Below are 21,216 nucleotides of genomic sequence, written 5' to 3' on the forward strand. Positions count from 1 at the left end.
AAGTCATTTCATGCAGTGAGTGCCTGGCACAGTAAAAATGAGCCCTTGAATGCCACTGCAATGCAGATTACCATTGACAGATAATAAACACAGATCAATAACAGAGATCTTCTAAACTGAGACTCCTCATGACTGCAATGAGATAAATCTGCCCAAGAAATACAACAACTACTGTAACAAAAGGCAATTAAAACATTCCAGGTACTGGAAGGAGTACTCACTTTTTATGTAGTTATCTCCTTAGAAAGATCTAGGAATAATCCATCAAGTACTTCTTGCAGGATGCAGTTTCAAGCAGGGCATGAGTTCTTCTCAGTCTACCTGCAGAAAGACAGAGACACAAAAAAACCCAATGAAATCAGTGGGTTTGGGTTGGTTTGTTTATTTTTTTGTTTGCTTGTGAGTTTGCTTCCTTTCCTAAATGAATTAAGAACAAAGGCTAACAGTTAAGACACATAAAGCAGTCATACATAGGTGGTTCCTAGTGCAAAATCACATCAATGCTGTAGTAGGGAGTGCTTAGTCATCCCATGGAAATAAATCATAGAATCATTAAGACTGAAAAAGACCTCTAAGATCATCAACACCACCGTGCCCACTAAAGCATGCCCAAAATTGTCATGTCTATATGGTTTTGAACTCCTCCAGGGGAAGTGACTCTACCAATTGGCTCAACAGGAGCCAGCAGTGTGCACTTGCAGCCCAGAAAGCCAAGCAGAGCCTGGGCTGCAGCAGCAGCAGTGTGGCCAGCAGGGCCAGGGAGGGGATTCTCCCCCTCTGCTGTGCTCTGCTGAGAGCCCACCTGGAGTCCTGCATCCAGCTCTGGAGCCCCTGGGACAAGAGGGCTGTGGAGATGCTGGAGAGTGTCCAGAGCAGGGCCAGGAGGATGCTGAGAGGCTGCAGCAGCTCTGCTGTGAGCACAGCCTGAAAGAGTTGGGGCTGTTGAGTCTGGGGAAGAGGAGGCTCCCAGATGACCTTCTTGTGGCCCTTTGCCTACAGAATAATTTACCAATCACTCTATTGTAGTTTCAAGCATTTCCCAGGCTCACAGGATGTTAGGGGTGGGAAGGGACCCAAGGAGATAATCTAGCCCAACCCTCCCTGCCAGAGCAGGGCAATACTACCTAGCACAGATCACAGAGGGACACATCCACACAGGCCTTGACAGTCTCCAGAGAAGGAGACTCCACAACCTCTCTGGGCAGCCTGTGCCAGGGCTCTGGGACCCTTCCAGTCAAGAAGTTCCCCCTTGTGTTGTGCTGCAGCTTACACCCATTGCTCCTTGTCCTATCCCAGGGAGCAGTGAGCAGAGCCTGTCCCCCCTCTCCTGGCAGCCCTCAGATAGTTATAAACATTTATCAGATCCCCTCTAAGTCTTCTCTTCTCCAGACCAAAAAGCCCCAGGGCCCTCAGCCTCTCCTCATCAGGCAGTGCCCTCCAGTCTCCTCATCATCCTCATAGCTCTCTGCTGGACCCTCTCCAGCAGGTTCCTGTCCCTCTTCAACTGGGGAGCCCAAAACTGAAGGCAGTATTCAAGATGAGGTCTCATGAGGGCAGAGTAGAGGTGAAGGAGAACCTCCCTTGATCTGCTGGACACACTCTTCCTAATCCACCCCAGGATCCCATTGGCCTTCTTGGCCAGCAGGGCACATTTTGAAGCAGCTCCTCTCCTGTTGTATGATTTTACAGTTCTCAGGAGGTGATTCTATTTTTATTGATGTGGCTATCCTGAATATTTCTTTCCTTTAACTCTTTTACCCTTGTTAGAGCAAAGCAATTAAGATCTTACACAGATGCTTCTTGTTTCCACTCACATCAGTAAATTTTGTCTTATCTCAGTTGCTTGTGGCATCACAGAGCCCCAGCTTACATGTAATGATGCATGTGTGGCAAAGCTGTCACACTGCAAGCAGGAGGTTCAAAGAGAGTGTAGAAGAGCACTGAGGCTCCTCTTCTCTTACACCTCTCCTTAGCTGATTAGCCCTAAGCCCTCTCTCTGAGCTCCTTTCCTTGCCTCAAAAGTCCCATAGGGGCTGGTGAGGTGGGTAAGAGAGAACAGCACTGGGGAGTGTGTGGTTTCATGAAAGCTGTATTTGCCAGGGCCAGCCTTTCCCAGGCTACCTGGGTGTGCTTGAGGTGCATCTGCTTTACTTGCACTCTGGTGCACAAGGTCTTGCAGATCTGGGAAAACACAGAATTCAGAAGTCTGAATGATATGGTATCACACTGTGGTAGAGCGGGGCTTCCAAGTCTTTCCTTGGCAACCTACTCCATAGAGTCATAGAGCTGTAGTTTACAAATAAGCAGCAACAGGCCAAGGGGTAATGGTTTTAAGGGAGACAAAGGTAGATTTAGACTGGATGTTAAGAAAAAGTTCTTTACTGTGAAGTTAGTGAAACACTGGAATAGGTCATCCAGAGAAGTGGTGAATGGCCCAACCCTGGAGAGGCTCAAGGTTAAACTTGATGAGGCTCTGAGCAGCCAGATTTAGTTGGGGATGTTCCTGATTACTGTAAGGGTTTTGAACTAGAACCACAGAACCATAGAATCAAGCAGGTTAGAAGAGACCACCAAGCTCATCCACTCCAAGATCATCCAGTCCAACCTAGCACCCAGCCCTAGCCAATCAACTAGACCATGGCACTAAGTGCCCCAGCCAGGCTTTGCTTCAACACCTCTATGGGACGGTGACTCCACCACCTCCCTGGGCAGCCCATTCCAATGCCAATCACTCTCTCTGCCAACAACTTCCCTCTAACATCCAGCCTAGATCTCCCCTAACACAACTCCAGACTGTGTCCCCTTGCTGTACTGCTGGTTGCATGGGTGAAGAGCCCAACTCCACCTGGCTACAGCCTCCCTTCAGGTAGTTGAAGAGAGCAATGTGGTCACTCCTGAGCCTCCTCTTCTCCAGGCTGAACAACCCCCAGCTCCCTCAGCCTCTCCTCATAGGGTTTGTGTTCCAAGACTCTCACCAGCTTGGTTGCCCTTCTCTGGACATATTCCAGCACCTCAACATCTCTCTTGAACTGAGGAGCCCAGAACTGGACACAGCACTCAAGCAGTGGCCTGAGCAGTGCTGAGTACAGGGGCAGAATAACCTCCCTTGTCCTACCACCCAAGAAGCTTCATTACCCTTCTCTGGACACCTTCCAGCACCTCAACATCTCTCTTCAACTGAGGAGCCCAGAACTGGACACAGCACTCAAGCAGTGGCCTGAGCAGTGTTGAGTACAGGGGCAGAATAACCTCCCTTGTCCTGCTGGCCAAGAAGCTTTGTCACCCTCCTCTGGACACCTATATCTGCACACACAGTCCAGAGCTCTGCTGACCTTTCAGTCTTGCCAATCGCAAACGAGTTTTGAATCCAATCAACCCTCTGAAAAGGTGCAAAGGTCACCTTTAAATAGCTGCTCTGCTGCATTGCCCTTTCCTCCATGGTCTACATCCTTCAGCTTTCTCCCAGTAATTCTTTGTGAGCTCCTTTCTGCTATTTGTGCCCTTGCATAGGTTACTTCCCCTCCACGTGCATTTTCTGAGGCTGCATCTCAGTTTGGCATTTCCTGCCTAAGGTTTCTAATCTCTCCATCTCTGCTGATTTATGCAGTGCCTCCCAATTTGGATCAGCTGTGATTTTAATTAACATGCACTCTTTCCCCTGTCTTTTGGCTAATGAATGAAGGTGTTTAAAGGCGACTGGACTGGAGACTGCTTCCTGATGTTCCCCCCCTAGAAAACTCAGGCGATCTGCAACGCGTTTCCATTTGTTATCTCTCTTTGCTAATGGCCATGTGGATGGGTTTTAATCAACATCACAGGGTCCTTATCTAAGCCAATCTGAATTAATTCTGTGAGTCTCCTGTCTCACTGTTTTGCACTTCAACAAGAGAGAAAACAATCCCAGAAGAGGCTGTTGCTTACCCGAATGCTCTTCTGGAAGAAAATAGTCTCAAGTTGTGCCAGGGGAGGTCTAGGCTGGATGTTAGGAGGAGGTTGTTGGCAGACAGAGTGATTGGCATTGGAATGGGCTGCCCAGGGAGGTGGTGGAGTTGCCCTCCCTGGAGGTGTTCAATAAAAGACTTAGTGCCATGGTCTGGTTGGTTGGGCAGGGCTGGGTGCTAGGTTGGACTGGCTGAGCTTGGAGGTCTCTCCCAACCTGGATGATTCTAATGCTTTATTCAGGATGATGGGAGGTGTCCCCCTGAACTGGATGATCTTTGAGGTCTCTTCCAACCTAAACCATTCTATAAGATCTGGAAATGAGGAGGAGGAGGAGGAGGAGGTGAAAATTGTTCATTCTTCTCTCTTAGGACTCTGGCATACTTATGGTCCCCTACTGCCATAATAGCTATAATTCTCCTAATTTTTAATACATGTGTTTTCAAACTACTTGCCACAGTAGGGAAGTGCTATTATTCCCACTTTTGTCAATCACTTCCAGCACAGAGAGTGTTCAGGTTTGGGCACCTCAATACAAGAGGGATGTGGAGGTGCTGGAGCAAGTGCAAAGGAGAACAATGAAGCTGGAAAAGGGCCCAGAGAACAAATCTTGTGAGGAATGACCAAAGGAGCTGGGGATGCTTAGTTTGAAAAAGAGGAGGCTGAGGGGAGGCCTCAGGGCTGTCCACAGCTACCTGAAAGGATGTTGTGGAGAGGTTGTTGCTGGTCTCTTCTCACAGCTAATCAGTGATAGGACAAGATGGAACAGTCTCAAGCTGTGACTGGGTAGGTTTAGACTATATATAAGGAAAAATCTTTTCCCAGCAGGAGTAGGTCAGGCATTGGAATGGGTTACACAAAGAGTCACCAACCCTGGATGTGTTTAAAGTGATACTTGTGGATATAGTTTAGGGTGCACCTTGTAGAGTAGGGATATCAGTTGGACTTGGAGACCCTAAGGGTCTTTTCCAACTGGAATGTGTCTGTGACTCTGTGAAGAAAGAGATGGTCAGCTCTGCTCCACCAGCAGGCATGGTTACAAACTCAGAGGTTATGGTTGCTTTTGCATTTATGGCTCTCTTTTGGTGTTATCATAGTGTTATCATAGAGTTACCACAGAATCAACCAGGTTGGAGAAGGAGAATACATTTGTTTCTTGTCTATACTGAATGACTGTTAAGCTTCCCAGGACAGCAGCCAGCAACTTTCCAGTCCAGCTTCAGTGGCACTCCAGTTCAGCTAATGCAAGATGCTGCTGTTCATCTACTAATCACAAACAGTTGTTTGAGCACTTCATAGAAGCATCATAGAATCAACCAGGCTGGAAGAGAGCTCCAAGAGCATCCAGCCCAACCTAGCACCCAGCCCTAGCCAGTCAACCAGACCATGGCACTAAGTTGTCTTTAACACCTCCAGGGAGGGCAACTCCACCACCTCCCTGGGCAGCCCATTCCAATGCCAATCACTCTCTCAGCCAACAGCTTCCTCATAATATCCAGCCTGGACCTCCCCTGGCACAACGTGAGACTGTGTCCCCTTCTTCTGTTGCTGCTTGCCTGGCAGCAGAGCCCAACCCCACCTGGCTACAGCCTCCCTTCAGGGAGTTGTAGACAGCAATGAGGTCACCCCTGAGTCTCCTCCTCTTCTGCAGGCTGCACCCCCCCAGCTCCCTCAGCCTCTCCTCACAGGGCTGTACTCCAGGCCCCTCCCCAGCTTCATCACCCTAAATATCAACTATTGCCCAGAGCACCACCAGTTATAGAAATCCTAATCACAAGCTTACAAGCGATCTAAGGGAGCACAGAGGGAGGTAAAAACGTGAGGAAGTCAATTTGGAAAATATTTGCAGGAGCCCAAATGTATAAATACTCATTACAGGCTTTTAAAACCACGTCCAAATTAATATGAGTTCTGGCTTCTGCTTTTCTCATTAATGCATTTAGTGCAACAAGACACGTAGGACAAAAATGTTTGTTACAAATGTTCTCCTCATATTAGGGAAATAATTACCTTTTTGGGGGGTTTGTTGGGGGGTTTTTATTCTCAGTTAAACTTTTAAACACAGCCTAGCTGGAAATGAATTGCCTTTAGCTCGCTCATAATAAGCAGAAGAAACTTAATCTAAGTCCATCGCCAGTGCAATTTATACTACACACAACTTCGGCGAGGTGTAATTAGCAGTGCATTGCAATAATTTATTACTGGTTTAAAAAGCCTGAACAATCAGGAGCTCCCAGCAAAGTGGGGAAATGGGAAGCTATGGGCCAGGCATATTATCCTGGCTTATATTAATTCAGTTATTTTACCTTTGGTGCACATTCATCTATCCGTACAATGCCAACGCTCCGCCGAGAAGGGGGCTGAATACTGAACCTTTGGCTTGGTATGAAATATGAACTCTGAGGTATAGCTGCAATAATACCTCCATTTGCATTATTATGATTAACATTCCTCTGAATAGGAAGCATCCCCTAATATTAATTGCAGAAAGAGTAAGACTCCAATTGTCATAAATCACAGCGCAGCAAAGGCGAACTCTCCCCAAAACAGCACAGAAAAACTCTTTTGTGTGTGTGTCAGTGTTTTGGAGTGGATTTCAAGCTCATTTTCACCAGGCTTTCCCATTTGTGCCCTGCTGACAAGACAGTAATCATGATTTTCTCTTGATCAACACATTCTTTTCAGTAAGGTCCCAAACAGCAGTCACATGAAAGACTAAATTCAGCAGAGCGTTGGTTTTTTCTCATTAAAGACTTAGCATTCACCCACAGGTAATTCATCACACAGATACTTATAAAATCATATAGGATCAATCAGGTTAAAAGAGACCTCCAAGATCATCCAGGCCAACCTAGCACCCAGCCCTGTCCAATCATAGGAACAAGCAAGTTGGAAGAGACCTCCAAGATCATCCAGCACAACCTAGCACCCAGCCCTGTCCAAACATAGAATCAATCAGGTTGGAAGAGACCTCCAACATTGTCCAGTCCAACCTAGCACCCAGCCCTAGCCAAGCAACCAGACCATGGCACTAAGTGCCCCAGCCAGGCTTGGCTTCAACACCTCCAGAAAAGGCAACTCCACCACCTCCCTGGGCAGCCCATTCCAATGCCAATCACTTTCTCTGACAACAACTTCCTCCTCACATCCAGCCTGCCACAACTTCAGACTATGTCCCCTTCTGTTGCTGCTTGCCTGGCAGCAGAGCCCAACCCCACCTGGCTACAGCCTCCCTGCAGGCAGCAATGAGCTCTGCCCTGAGCCTCCTCTGCTGCAGGCTGCACACCCCCAGCTCCCTCAGCCTCTCCTCACAGGGCTGTGCTCCAGGCCCCTCCCCAGCCTTGCTGCCTTTCTCTGGACACGTTCCTGTATCTCAGCATCTCTCTCGAATTGAAGAGCCTAGAACTGGACACAGCACTCAATGTGTGGCCTGGCCATTGCTGAGTACAGGGGCAGAAGAACCTCCTTGGCTTGCTTGGATTTTATTTTTTTGGATACAATATTTCAAATAGGATCACATATTAAAGAAACAACTGTGGGGTCTAAGCAGCCCTTGAAATAACAGCACTTTTCCTACTTAAGCGTGCTGCTTTCATCCATCCTTCATTAACTCACAGTTGGTGAGATGCCCCTGAATTATTTTGGTACCAACTGAATTCCTAGTGACAGCATCCCCTTTGCAGGAGAGGAGCCCCTGTGAAGTGGCACTAATCACAGAATCTCTTAGATTGGAAAGGACCTTTGAGATCCTCGAGTCCAATCATTAGTTTCACACTGACAAGTCCTTGACTAAACCAAATCCCTCAGCACAACATCTCATCACTAACATACATAATGCCATCTTCTATGAGGGGACCTCAATGCTGGCCACAACTACCTGAAGGGAGGTTGTAGCCAGGTGGGGTTGGGCTCTTCTGCCAGGCAAGCAGCAACAGAACAAGGGGACACAGCCTCAAGTTTTGCTGTGGGAAGTTTAGGCTGGATGTTAGGAGGAAGTTCCTGGCAGAGAGAGTGATTGGCATTGGAATGGGCTGCCCAGGGAGGTGGTGGAGTCACCATCCCTGGAGGTGTTCAAGCAAAGCCTGAATGAGGCACTTAGTGCCATGGTCTAGTTGACTGGCCAGGGCTGGGTGCTAGGTTGGACTGGCTGAGCTTGGAGGTCTCTTCCAGCCTGGTTGATTCTATGATAAGAAATGGTCATGAATTACCTGGTTGCTGCTAGGAAGCTGAGAAGAGATAGAATATATGGACCTGCCCTCACCAAAGCAGCTCAGATTAGCCATTTCTGGTCAGTAATATTTTAGTCCCAACTCTGGGCCTGATTTGTGGATCCTGCAAAGTAGACATGTTCTGTAGTCCTCACCATGCCCAAACAATGCTTTTAGCAGATGGCTAGCATTAATCATAAGTGTCATTAGAGTCAGCAGAGTTTCAACATGTGCCTGAAGCCTACTATTTCCTCAGAGTGTCATGGCTGAATGGGGACAGTCTGCTGAGTTTGAAGCACTTACTCAAGACCAGGATTAAATAAGAGCATAGATACATAAGCTGGTGACTGCTGCTTCCAATTGTCTCTGTGCTGCACTTTTCCCTCCATCTCTTTTTTCCATTATCACCCTCTGCTGCAAGTGGTGGCTTGGGATTTGCTGTCTAACACAGCAGCTAAGCAGAGTGAGGGGGGAAGCAGAGCCAGCACGTCCAGACGTTGAGCTGAGAAAGATCCTCCCCAATGAAGTCCTGCTCACAGGACAACCTCTCATTATTTTGTTCCCCTACAGAGAACACAAAGGCATGGCTGATGTATTCAGAGATCATAAGCATGTTCCAGAAGGCAGCAAATGAAAGCAGAAGAGGCTCTTGTTGGGCTCAGCAGAGCCAAAGGACACTTCTCTTGGAGGCAGCCTATTCCTTTGCAATGCCTGAACCCCTCCATCACCACAACATTCCCTGCAGCTACCTGCAAGGAGGTTGGAGCCAGGTGAAGGTTGGTCTCTTTTCCCAAGTAACAAGCAACAGGATGAGATGAAAAGGCCTCAAGTGGCACCAGGGGAGGTTTAGATTTGATATCAGGACAAAATTATTCACTGAAAGAGTTGCCAAGCCTTGGAACAGGCTGCCTAGGGAAGTGGAAGTGGTGGAGTCACTGTTCTTGGAGGTAGATAAAGGATGTGCAGATGTGGCACTCAGGCACATGGTTCAGTGGTGGACTTGCCAGTGCTGGGTTAACAGTTGGGCTTGATGATCTTAGAGGCTTTTTTCCAACCTAAAAGACTTTCTGATTGAATGATTCTACAAACACATTGCAGATCTCCACATCTTCCCTTTTCACACCAAACTGACATGCCCTGTAGACATATTTATTGGCATTGGCATAATGCTCCATTGCCATATATGCTGAGAGCTTGTCATCAGGAGAAGAGGAATTATGACAATTAGCATCATGAACATCATCCACACAACCAGCCCTTGGCAGGAAACACACATGCAAGCTAGACCTTAGAAATCAAAGAGCAGGTCCTTTATAACAGGTCAGATTTGGCTAGAGGGACCATCATAGAATGGTCTAGGTTGGAAGGGACCTCAAGGACTATCCAGCTCCAAGACCCTGCCATGGGCAGGGACACCTCCCATTACAGCAGGTCACTCAAAGCCTCATGCAACATGGCCTTGAACACCTCCAGGGAGGAAGCAGCCACAACCTCCCTGGGCAACCTGTTCCAGTGTTTGAGATCCCTTCCAACCCTGACAAACCTGTGATCTTGGCTGGTCAATTTGTAGATGATTTGTACATCTGACATTTGACAAGACTAAGGGAAATTGCAACTTTCTACCAATATTTTATAACCCCAGGTACTACAGAAAACAGATTCTCTACAACCCAGCCACTATAACATCTGTGACTGCAAATCTCTTAAGAGTGAAAGAAGCATAAAACATTCCAGCCACCAATGGCTAACAAGCTGTAGAAAGAAAAAGCTCCCAATATAGAATCACAGAAGCAACCAGGTTGGAAAAGACCTCCAAGCTCATCCAGTCCAACCTAGCACCCAGACCTGGCCAAGCAACCAGACCATGGCACTAAGTGCCTCAGCCAGGCTTGGCTGCAACACCTCCAGGGATGGTGACTCCACCACCTCCCTGGGCAGCCCATTCCAATGCCAATCACTCTCTCTGCCAGGAACTTCCTCCTCACATCCAGCCTAGACCGCCCCTCACACAACTCCAGACTCTGTCCCCTTCTTCTGTTGCTGCTTGCTTGGCAGAAGAGCCCAACCCCACCTGGCTACAGCCTCCCTGCAGGTAGTTGTAGACACCAATGTGGCCATCCCTGAGCCTCCTCTGCTGCAGCCTGCACACCCCCAGCTCCCTCAGCCTCTCCTCACAGGGCTGTGCTCCAGGCCCCTCCCCAACTTTGCCACCCTTCTCTGGACACCTTTCAGCACCTCAACATCTCTCTTGAATTGAGTGGCTCAGAAGATAAGCATTTTAAGAGATTTATGGTACATGGAATTAATGATCAATAATCTTTTACCATATGTTTAAAAGCTGCCTTATCAGAAAGTAAAATATGATGCAGCTGTTGGAAATAATTGATTGGTAGATTTGGTTTGATAGTTCTGCACTGCTTTGGGCACACTGTGCCTGAAATGTGCTGCTGAACCCATGGCTTAATGTGGCATTGATTTGCTGATGTAAATCTACTGGCTGTTGCATTAGTGCCATGTGAGCAGAGGGCAAGGGCACTGCTCCTGATGCTCAGTGCTTCTGGTTTGGAGGATCACAGAATCACAGGTTAGGAGTTGGGAGGGACCTCAAAGGATTGTCTAGTTCAGAGGGCTGCAGCAGCTCTGCTGTGAGCACAGCCTGAAAGAGTTGGGGCTGTGCAGGCTGGAGCAGAGGAGGCTCCCAGGGGACCTTCTTGTGGCCTTCCAGCATCTGAAGGGGGCTCCAAAAAAGCTGGGGAGGGATTTTTGAGGGTGTGAGGGAGTGTCAGGAGTGGGGGGAATGGAGCAAAGGTGGAGGTGGGGAGAGTGAGTCTGGAGGTGAGGAGGAAGTTGTTGAGCAGGAGAGTGGTGAGAGGCTGGAATGGGTTGCCCAGGGAGGTGGTTGAGGCCCCATGGCTGGAGGTGTTTGAGGCCAGGCTGGCAGAGGCTGTGTGCAGCCTGCTCTAGGGTAGGGTGTCCCTGGGCATGGCAGGGGGGTTGGCACTGGCTGATCCTTGTGCTCCCTTCCAATCTGACTGGTTCTATGATAAATCTCCCTACACACAAATACATACACATGTAAGTGAAATTTGCTGTGATCAAAAGAAATGCAACTACCAAAGGAGTGCTGAACAGCAGGAGCTAGACTGACATATTGTACTGGACTGAAATGACTCAGCACTGAAGCATTTACTTTCCTCCCAGAGATGAAATGTCTCTCCTTAACTGGAAAGACTGGGGTGGCCAAGCTGCCTTTGCTTTGCACTGAGTCCATACAACCACACCAAGGACCACACTTTGATGAGAGAGATGCTGTGGATCAGAATTGCAGCTTCTTGTTACAAATAATTTCCTTTCAGAAAGAAAACAAAAACAATTTAAAAAGAAATAAAAGAGGATTCAGGTCTTAGCTATGCAGAAGAACTCAAACCTCTCAAGAGTCACACCCAAGTGCATGAAAATCCCATTCAGTTCCTGCCTCTGCCAGAAACAACTTCTGTGTCATGGGAAAAGCCCCAGTCCTAACCCTTGCTTCAGATCTTTCCACACAGTCCCTTCATAAAATGAGAGCACACCCTCTGCTGAGTGCTGGGGCTGCAAGAAGGAACCTGCTTTATAGAGATGCACAGAAACACAGAATCATTCAATCACAGAATCAGCCAGGGTGGAAGAGACCTCCAAGATCATCCACTCCAACCTAGCACCCAGCCCTAGCCAGTCAACCAGACCATGGCACTAAGAGCCCCAGCCAGGCTTGGCTGCAACACCTCCAGCCACAGCCACTCCACCACCTCCCTGGGCAGCCCATTCCAATGCCAATCACTCTCTCTGCCAGCAACTTCCTCCTAACATCCAGCCTAGACCTCCCCTGGCACAACTCCAGACTGTGTCCCCTTGTTCTGTTGCTGCTTGCCTGGCAGCAGAGCCCAACCCCACCTGGCTACAGCCTCCCTGCAGGCAGCTGCAGGCAGCAATGAGCTCTGCCCTGAGCCTCCTCTGCTGCAGGCTGCACACCCCCAGCTCCCTCAGCCTCTCCTCACAGGGCTGTGCTCCAGGCCCCTCCCCAGCCTTGCTGCCCTGCTCCAAACACCTTCCAGCACCTCAACAGCTCTCTGCAATTCAGGAGCCCACAACTGGACACAGCACTCCAGGGGTGGCCTGAGCAGTGCTGAGCACAGGGGCACAAGAACCTCCCTTGTCCTGCTGCCCACACTGCTCCTGAGCCAGCCCAGGATGCCATTGGCTCTGCTGCCCACCTGGGCACTGCTGCCTCAGCTTCAGCTCCTCTCTGCCAGCACCCCCAGGGCCCTCTCTGCCTGGCTGCTCTCAGCCACTCTGGCCCCAGCCTCTAGTGCTGCTTGGGGTTGTTGTGGTGAAAGTATAGAACTCTGCACTTGGCCTTGTTAGATCTCTTCCAATCTGGTTCATTCTATCATTCTGTGATTGGCCAGGGCTGGGTGCTAGGTTGGACTGGATGATATTGGAGGTCTCTTCCAACCTGCTTGATTCTATGACTCTATGTTTGGATAGGGCTGGTTGCTAGGTTGGACTGCATGATCTTGGAAGTCTTTTTCAACTTGGTTCATTCTATGATTCTATGATTGGCCAGGGCTGGGTGCTAGGTTGGACTGGATGAGCTTGGAGGTCTCTTCCAACCTACTTCATTCTGTGATGCTATGACTGGCTAGGGCTGGGTCACAGGTTGGACTGGATGATCTTGTAAGTCTCTTCCAATCTGGTTCATTCTGTGACTGGCTAGGGCTGGGTGCTAGGTTGGACTGGATGATCTTGGAGGTCTCTTCCAACCTGCTTCATTCTATGATAGGCTAAGGCCGGGTGCTAGGTTGGACTGGATGATCTTGGAGGTCTCTTCCAACCTGCTTCATTCTATGATGGGCTAAGGCTGGGTGCTAGGTTGGACTGGATGATCTTGGAGGTCTCTTCCTGCCTGATCGATTCCATGATTCTATTATTCCTCCCCCTCCTCGCCCAGGCTGCAGCTCTGCTCCCAGCGGCTCCTTCCCTGCCTGACCCTGCCGTGTACTGCACATCAGCGTTTCACCGCCCATCGATAAGGCTTCATCACCCTGCGAACGAGAAGGACGTTCCTGCAGCCCTGTTTTTGTCAAGCAAGCCTCTATCCATAGGAGCAATTAGTCCCCTGCCGTGAGTTCAGACCCGCCAGCTCCGCTGCAGCTGCTCTCTGTTGCCAGCACTACATTTCCCTCAGTAGTGGATCAACTGTGTTTAAACACTTTGATCTGCTTTATCTCAGCCAGGAGAACTGAGAGCCTCCTGGATGCACAAGTCCTTTTCTTCTGGGTGCAACTCCATCTCATCCACCGTTTCAGTGCTGACCCCCAAACTTTGGTGCTTTATTTACTGGAGAGGCATCATCTTTTGAAACAGCTTCTCACAGCCTCGCAGAGAGACATCCACCCCCCCACCCCCCCCCCCCCACCAACACAGAGCTTAAGCAAGGATGCTTCAAACAGCAGATAAGAGGCGCAGAGGGGACTCAGTCTTCTAAACAGCAACTCAGAATCATCTTAATCTCTGTCATGTGCTTTCTGATTTTCTTTTTAATCTCCCACAGCACAGTGTGCAGCAAGCACAGCTGAGAACTCGATGTTTAAACTGCCCTCATTACTGTTGCACTGCCAAAGCTTAACTACAGCGCAGGGTGTATGGCACCGTGGAAGCAGTCAGGGTTGGAAGGGACCACGAGGATTGTCTGGTTGGACCTGATGATCTCAAAGTTCTCTTCCAACCTGTTTTATGATTTGGGACTGGTAAATAGTAGGCTGAAGGTGAGGCAGCAGTGTGCCCAGGTGGGCAGCAGACCCAATGGCATCCTGGGCTGGCTCAGGAGCAGTGTGGGCAGCAGGACAAGGGAGGTTCTTGTGCCTCTGTGCTCAGCACTGCTCAGGCCACAGCTTGAGTGCTGTGTCCAGTTCTGGGCTCCTCAATTCCAGAGAGATGTTGAGGTGCTGGAAGGTGTCCAGAGAAGGGCAACAAGGCTGGTGAGGGGCCTGGAACACAAACCCTATGAGAAGAGGCTGAGGGAGCTGGGGATGTTTAGCCTAGAGAAGAGAAGGCTCAGAGGTGACCTCATTGGTGTCTACAACTACCTGAAGGGAGGCTGTAGCCAGGTGGGATTGGTCTCTTCTCCCAGACAACCAGCAGTAGAACAAGGGGACACAGTCTCAAGTTGTCTCGGGGGAAGTCTAGGCTGGATGTTAGGAGGAAGTTGCTGGCAGAGAGAGTGATTGGCATTGGAATGGGCTGCCCAGGGAGGTGGTGGAGTCACTGTGTCTGGAGGAGTTCAAGAAAAGTCTGGATGAGGCACTTAGTGCCATGGTCTGGTTGGTTGGCCAGGGCTGGGTGCTAGGTTGGACTGGATGAGCTTGGAGGTCTCTTCCAAGCTGGCTGATTCTATGATTCTATGGAATGGGCTGGCCAGGGAGGTGGTGGAGTCGCTATCCCTGGAGGTGTTTAAGAAAAGACTCTCTTAATGGCCCTGCTTTGGTAAGTGGGGTTGGACTGGAGGATCTCCAGAGGTCTCTTCCAACCCTTTTCATTCTGTGATTCTGTGATTGAAGCTTACTCTGTTTTCTCACTTTACAAGACACTACAAGTGAACTATTAGTAATGTGAAACAGTTGAGCACTAAAAAACATGGGCTCACTATCAGGTTTATTCCTTGAACCACTGCAGAGTTCCTCACTTAGACTCATAGAATCAGTCAGGGTTGGAAGGGAGCACAAGGAGCAGCCAGTTCCAACCCCCTGCCATGCCCAGGGACACCCTACCCTAGAGCAGGCTGCACACAGCCTCAGCCAGCCTGGCCTCAAACACCTCCAGGGACCTTCCTACCCAAACGTTCAGCCCCTTTGCACACCATAGGGTTGGTACAGTTAGGAACAGGGAACCCAACTCTTATTAATGAAGCTACCTCTTTGAGCTCTGGACTGTAGATTGGTTTAACCTAAAACTGACCTAATTTACTTTTGTGTCATATGTTGCCTACTGCCTGCCAAAGAAATGGGAGATGAAGGAGAGACTTTATTGTGGTCTTTCAGTTCTTAAATGGGACCTTATATGAAAGAAGGGGACAGCTATTTTTAGCAGTGATGGTTTTAAGCCAGAAGACTGACATTCCAACCTGGTTGATTCTATGAAACACTGTGCCAGGTTGCCCAGGTTTTAAGCTAGAAGAGTGAAATTCAGACTAATATCAAGGGAAGTGAGGGTGGTGAAACACTGGCCCAGCTTGCCCAGGTTTTGTGCTAGAAGAGTGAGATTCAGACTAGCTTTAAGGAGGTGAGGGTGGTGACACACTGGCCCAGCTTGCCCAGGTTTTGTGCTAGAAGAGTGAGATTCAGACTAGCTTTAAGGAAGTGAGGGTGGTGAAACACTGGCCCAGCTTGCCCAGGTTTTGTGCTAGAAGAGTGAGATTCAGACTAGTATCAAGGGAAGTGAGGGTGGTGAAACACTGGCCCAGCTTGCCCAGGTTTTGTGCTAGAAGAGTGAGATTCAGACTAGCTTTAAGGAAGTGAGGGTGGTGAAACACTGGCCCAGCTTGCCCAGGTTTTGTGCTAGAAGAGTGAGATTCAGACTAGCTTTAAGGAAGTGAGGGTGGTGAAACACTGGCCCAGCTTGCCCAGGTTTTGTGCTAGAAGAGTGAGATTCAGACTAGCTTTAAGGAAGTGAGGGTGGTGAAACACTGTGCCAGCTTGCCCAGGTTTTGTGCTAGAAGAGTGAGATTCAGACTGGCTTCAAGGAAGTGAGGGTGGTGAAACACTGACCCGGGTTGCTCACAGAGGTGGTTGATGCCCTGTCCCTGGAAACACCCAAATTCAGAGTGTGTGTAATTCTGAGCTGGAGAAGTCCCTCCCCATTGCAGAGGCTGGATGACCTTTAAAGGTCACTTCCTACCCAAGCCATTTTATGATCCTATAGAGAGCCCAGAGACTTTAATTGCTATTACAACTTCATGGATGTTATGACCAAGTTCTACCCAGAAATGCAGACAAGATATTTTCCTTCACCCCAGTATTTGCTGCTGGCAGTGACCCAGAGCTCTAGAATAAACAGCCTAATTAGAGGCTTTTCTTTCTTTTTTTTCCATGAAGATTTGCTCCTTAGACATGATTTTAATACCACAGACAATGGGAAGAGCTGATGGAGATAAAGATGAGTGAATCAAAACTTAGGTGAAGATTATTTCTGCTGCGGTTTGAGTGCTCCCACCCTACTCTGCCTGGTTTTATTACACAGGTGGATGGAATGTGCTCTGCTCCATCTCCAAGGGAGCCACACAAGCCCTGCATAAATCACTCAGCAAGTACCTTGAACCACACATATTATTAGGAATGCAAGCAAGAGGAATTCCAAAATGAAGCATGTTTAGACAAAGAGGCAATTATGGCATGGAGAGAAAGAGAGCACAAAAATCTCAGCTGGAATCAGGGATAGAGCACAGTAGCTCAAGGAGTGGGGGAAGCCTAATTCTGTATTTATGTAGCCTCTTAAATGGGGGTGATTTTAATCTCCTCAATATGATATAAGAACATCTATTCCAAGAGGGATGTGGAGATGCTGGAGTGTGTCCAGAGAAAGGTCACAAGGATGCTCAGAGGGCTGCAGCAGCTCTGCTGTGAGCACAGAGTGAAAGAGCTGGGGCTGTGCAGGCTGGAGAAGAAGAGGCTCCCAGGGGACCTCCTTGTGGCCTTCCAGCATCTGAAGGGGGCTCCAAAAAAGCTGGGGAAGGACTTTTGAGGGTGTGAGGGAGTGTCAGGAGTGGGGGGAATGGAGCAAAGGTGGAGGTGGGGAGAGTGAGGCTGGAGGTGAGGAGGAAGTTGTTGAGCAGGAGAGTGGTGAGAGCCTGGACTGGGTTGCCCAGGGAGGTGGTTGAGGCCCCATGGCTGGAGGTGTTTGAGGCCAGGCTGGCTGAGGCTGTGTGCAGCCTGCTCTAGGGTAGGGTGTCCCTGGGCATGGCAGGGGGTTAGCACTGCCTGCTCCTTGTGCTCCCTTCCAACCCTGCCTGATTCTACGATTCTATGAACATCTAGTGGAAGTGAATATCACAAAGCAGTTCCCAAAGGGGATTTTGGAGCCTGATCTCCTAACATCCACACAATCCAGAGATCTAGATTCTGGTCTCATTTACAAAGGCTCTGCCCAGGTGTGCTTTTATGGACGCCGATGGAGCTACGCAGCGCAAGGCAGGACGGAGTCAAATGATACCTACACGTCCTGTGTTTGCACTGCAGAAAAAAAGGCCAGGAGCAAAAAGAAAAAAAAAAAAGTGGTTCATATCACTGCATGCTGCAAGTCTGACCATAAAAATGCATTCCCAGTGGGTCAGCACCTGTTTAGATGAATGGTTTACTTGAAATACACAAGGCAGTAGAGCCTGCGCGCTTATCCATCTGGCACTAACACGAACCGCCAGCTGTGGCCAGTCGCCCAATATGTTCTCTCTCCATCTATGACATATGAAACCATATGGAATCATCTATCCATTAGGAAGAGATCATTTTCAGACAGGAAGGGTTTCTGACACAATTATTAGCTGTGGCATTCTTGACCAGGAACAGGCTGGAATCGGCAGGAAACAAAAAGGGGCTTATGTCGTCTTAAAGAGTCATGTGAAGAATTTTCTGGGGTTAAATCATCTTTCAAGATAGTCTTCTGGTTTTTTTTTTCTTCCTTAAGAATGTCTTTTATCTCTCAGCTTCATGACATCCTGCTGTATGGGGTGCTTTTCTCTCCACCCAGCTGTGTGATGAGTGATCATGGTGCAGAGGGGCTACTGGTTTCGCCTGAGTTTGGGTTTGATTAGGGTGAGCAGGTGTGGATCTGTTGGAGGGTAGGAGAGCCCTGCAGGGGGACCTTGAGAAGCTGGATCATAGAATCACAGAATCAACCAGGTTGGAAGAGACCTCCAAGATCATCCAGTCCAACCTAGCACCCAGCACTATCCAGCCAACTAAGCCATGGCACCAAGTGCCTCAGCCAGGCTTTGTTTCAACACCTCCAGGGATGGTGACTCCACCACCTCCCTGGGCAGCCCATTCCAATGCCAATCACTCTCTCAGCCAACACCTTCCTCCTAACATCCAGCCTAGACCTCCCCTGGCACAACTTGAGGCTGTGTCCCCTTCTTCTGTTGCTGCTTGCCTGGGAGAAGAGACCCTGCAGAGGGACCTGGCCAGGCTGGATGGGTGAGCAGAGGCCAGTGGGACGAGATTTAACAAGGCCAAGTGCAGGGTTCTGCACTTTGGCCACAACAACAACCCCAAGCAGTGCTACAGACTGGGGATAGAGTGGTTGGAGAGCAGTCAGGAAGAAAGGGACCTGGGGGTGCTGGTAGATAGTAGGTGAAGATGAGCCAGCAATGTGCCCAGGTGGGCAACAGAGTGAGTAATTGCCATCAGAATGGGCTGCCCAGGGAGGTGGTGGAGGCACCATCCCTGGAGGTGTTCAAGCAAAGCCTGGCTGAGGCACTTAGTGCCATGGTCTGGTTGATTGCCCAGGGCTGGGTGCTAGGTTGGCCTGGATGAGCTTGCAGGCCTCTTCCAACCTGGTTGATTCTATGATTCTATGGTTCCAAACTGGTTGATTCTATAATTCTATGAAAGACTGAGCCAAATAACTTATCCAAAAGCAGATAAACCCAACCAGAAGTAATCCTTTATTGCAATTTATTCTGGCAATGCTTTCTTCATCTCTCACTTCAAATTCCTGTGGACAGGCTATAATGAAACCCACTTTTTCTTTAGGGTTTTTATTTTAAAGAGAGTAAAGAGTCAGATGCCATGGTCTGGTTGATTGGCTAGGGCTGGAATGGGCTGCCCAGGGAGATTATGGAGTTGCCATCCCTAGAGGTGCTCAAGCAAAGCCTGGCTGAGGCACTTAGTGCCATGGTCTGGTTGATTGGTTAGGGCTGGGTGCTAGGTTAGACTGGATGAGCTTGGAGCTCTCTTCCAACTTGGTTGATTCTATGGTTCTATTTGCTTAGAAACAAACTCTTTGAGGACCAACTGCTGCAAACCATACTCCCAATCAAGTGGTCCCAGGACTAAGACTCAACTGTGTTTTCTTCCCCAGTGACCTTCGCTTTGTCCACTCGTGGGCTTTGCTCTGAACCAGAGCTCAACACTGCACATCAGCATAAAAATCAAAGCAAAACTGATGAAAGAGAGTTGCTGCCTGAACTGGATAATATCTTTATTGAGATAGAAAATCCTATTAGGGCAGTTTGTCTGCTCTCAATCTGCGATAACTCAATTGCTCATGATTTGCACCAATGCAAATGAGATGAGAGTCTGCCCCCCAGAACACTTGCTGGCTCTGTTTGCTGACATGATCAGAAGCACAGTGTTCCCTATAATCAGCCCTGCTTTACCTCTAATGGATATAAGCAGAGACAAGAGCCTCAGGCATTTCAAACTCTGTCGTGAATAGCTGAGCCCTGCCTGCCTGCAGAGTAGGCAGATTATGTATGGAGAATCTGAGAAGGTTATTTTGGAAATGATGCAGCCCCAAATGAATCTGAAAGTGAGAATTGTTTCCTAACAGTAACACTCAGAGGTACTGCACCTCCCCCCATGCTGTGCAGTGTACCTCACCTGATCCAGCAGAAAAAACCTCTGAGTTCAAGCAGCATGAGATGAAAATCACATTTAAACATCACCATGGACTACCCAAGGAACAGAAAGAGAACATAATTACTGCTAATATTAAGAAGAATTTTGAAGCAAGAAGCTCTCTGATCTATCACCCTGGTACTTGATTTGTGCTCCTGTGACTCTCAACAGACCAGTCATAGGCTCACAGGATGTTAGGAGTTGGAAGGGACTGAAAGAGATCATCCAGTCCAACCCCCTGCCAGAGCAGGACCACACAATCTAACACAGATCACAGAGGAACACATCCAGACAGGCCTGGAAAGGCTCCAGAGAAGGAGACTCCACAACCTCTCTGGGCAGCCTGTTCCAGTACTCTGGGACCCTTCCAGGCAAGAAGTTCCTCCTTGTGTTGAGCTGGAACCTCCTGTGCTGCAGCTTACACCCATTGCTGCTTGTCCTATCCCAGGGAGCAGTGAGCAGAGTCTGTCCCCCCTCTCCTGGCAGCCCTCAGACACTTATAAACATTTATCAAATCCCCTCTCAGTCTTCTCTTCTCCAGACTAAGCAGCCCCAGGGCCCTCAGCCTCTCCTCATAAGCCATGCCCTCCAGACCCCTCATCATCCTCATAGCCCTCTGCTGGACCCTCTCCAGCAGATCCCTGTCCCTCTGCAACAGTCAGTAGACATCATTCCAAAACTCAATCATGCAAAGTGCAGACTCAACAGACAGCACCAAACACAGGTGACATTTTGTAAGGTGATCAGCTGCTGTCTTCTGCTGAACAAAGCACCAGCCCATCTTCAGTCTTTTCTTCCCCTTTTATGGGAGCTGGTCACCACTGAAAGCATCTGGATCTGTTTTACAGGCTTTGTGCTGTCCTACTGACACTATAACATCATCTATTTTGGAAAAGAGAGATCAATGACTGAGAATCATAGAATGGAATCATAGAATCAACCAGGTTGGAAGAGACCTCCAAGATCATCCAGGCCAACCGAGCACCCAGCCCCAGCCAAGCAACCAGACCATGGCACTAAGTGCCCCAGCCAGGCTTTGAACACCTCTATGGATGGCAACTCCACCACCTCCCTGGGCAGCCCATTCCAATGCCAATCACTCTCTCTGCTAGGAACTTCCTCCTAACACCCAGCCTAGACCTCCCTTGGCACAACTTGAGACTGTGTCCCCTTCTTCTGTTGCTGGGTGCCTGGCAGAAGAGCCCAACCCCACCTGGCTACAACCTCCCTTCTGGTAGACTTTTAAGATAACAAAGTTCAAATACTAACCCCACACTCTCAGGTCACCACTGAACCATATTCCTCAGGACCACATTTCAAACACTTCCAAGTATGGTGACTACCACTTCCCTGGGCAGCCTGTCCCAGTGCTTCACAACCCTTGTAGGGAAGATGTTTTTCTTTATGTCCAACTTAAA

The 21,216-nt window shown here is 49.0% G+C and overlaps 1 protein-coding gene across 1 annotated transcript in view; it reads right to left on the minus strand.

Annotated features, from left to right (window-relative positions):
- TENM4 (teneurin transmembrane protein 4) overlaps positions 1-21,216 on the minus strand; it is a 704,151-nt gene that overhangs the window by 544,431 nt on the left and 138,504 nt on the right. Inside the window, exon 3 of the mRNA XM_064168972.1 lies at positions 222-321. The gene's annotated coding sequence lies outside the window, so the exon portion shown is untranslated. The remainder of the gene's footprint in view (positions 1-221; positions 322-21,216) is intronic.

This window comes from Pogoniulus pusillus, chromosome 3 (assembly GCF_015220805.1).
Source record: "Pogoniulus pusillus isolate bPogPus1 chromosome 3, bPogPus1.pri, whole genome shotgun sequence".
In the NCBI taxonomy this organism is placed as follows: Eukaryota; Metazoa; Chordata; class Aves; order Piciformes; family Lybiidae; genus Pogoniulus; species Pogoniulus pusillus.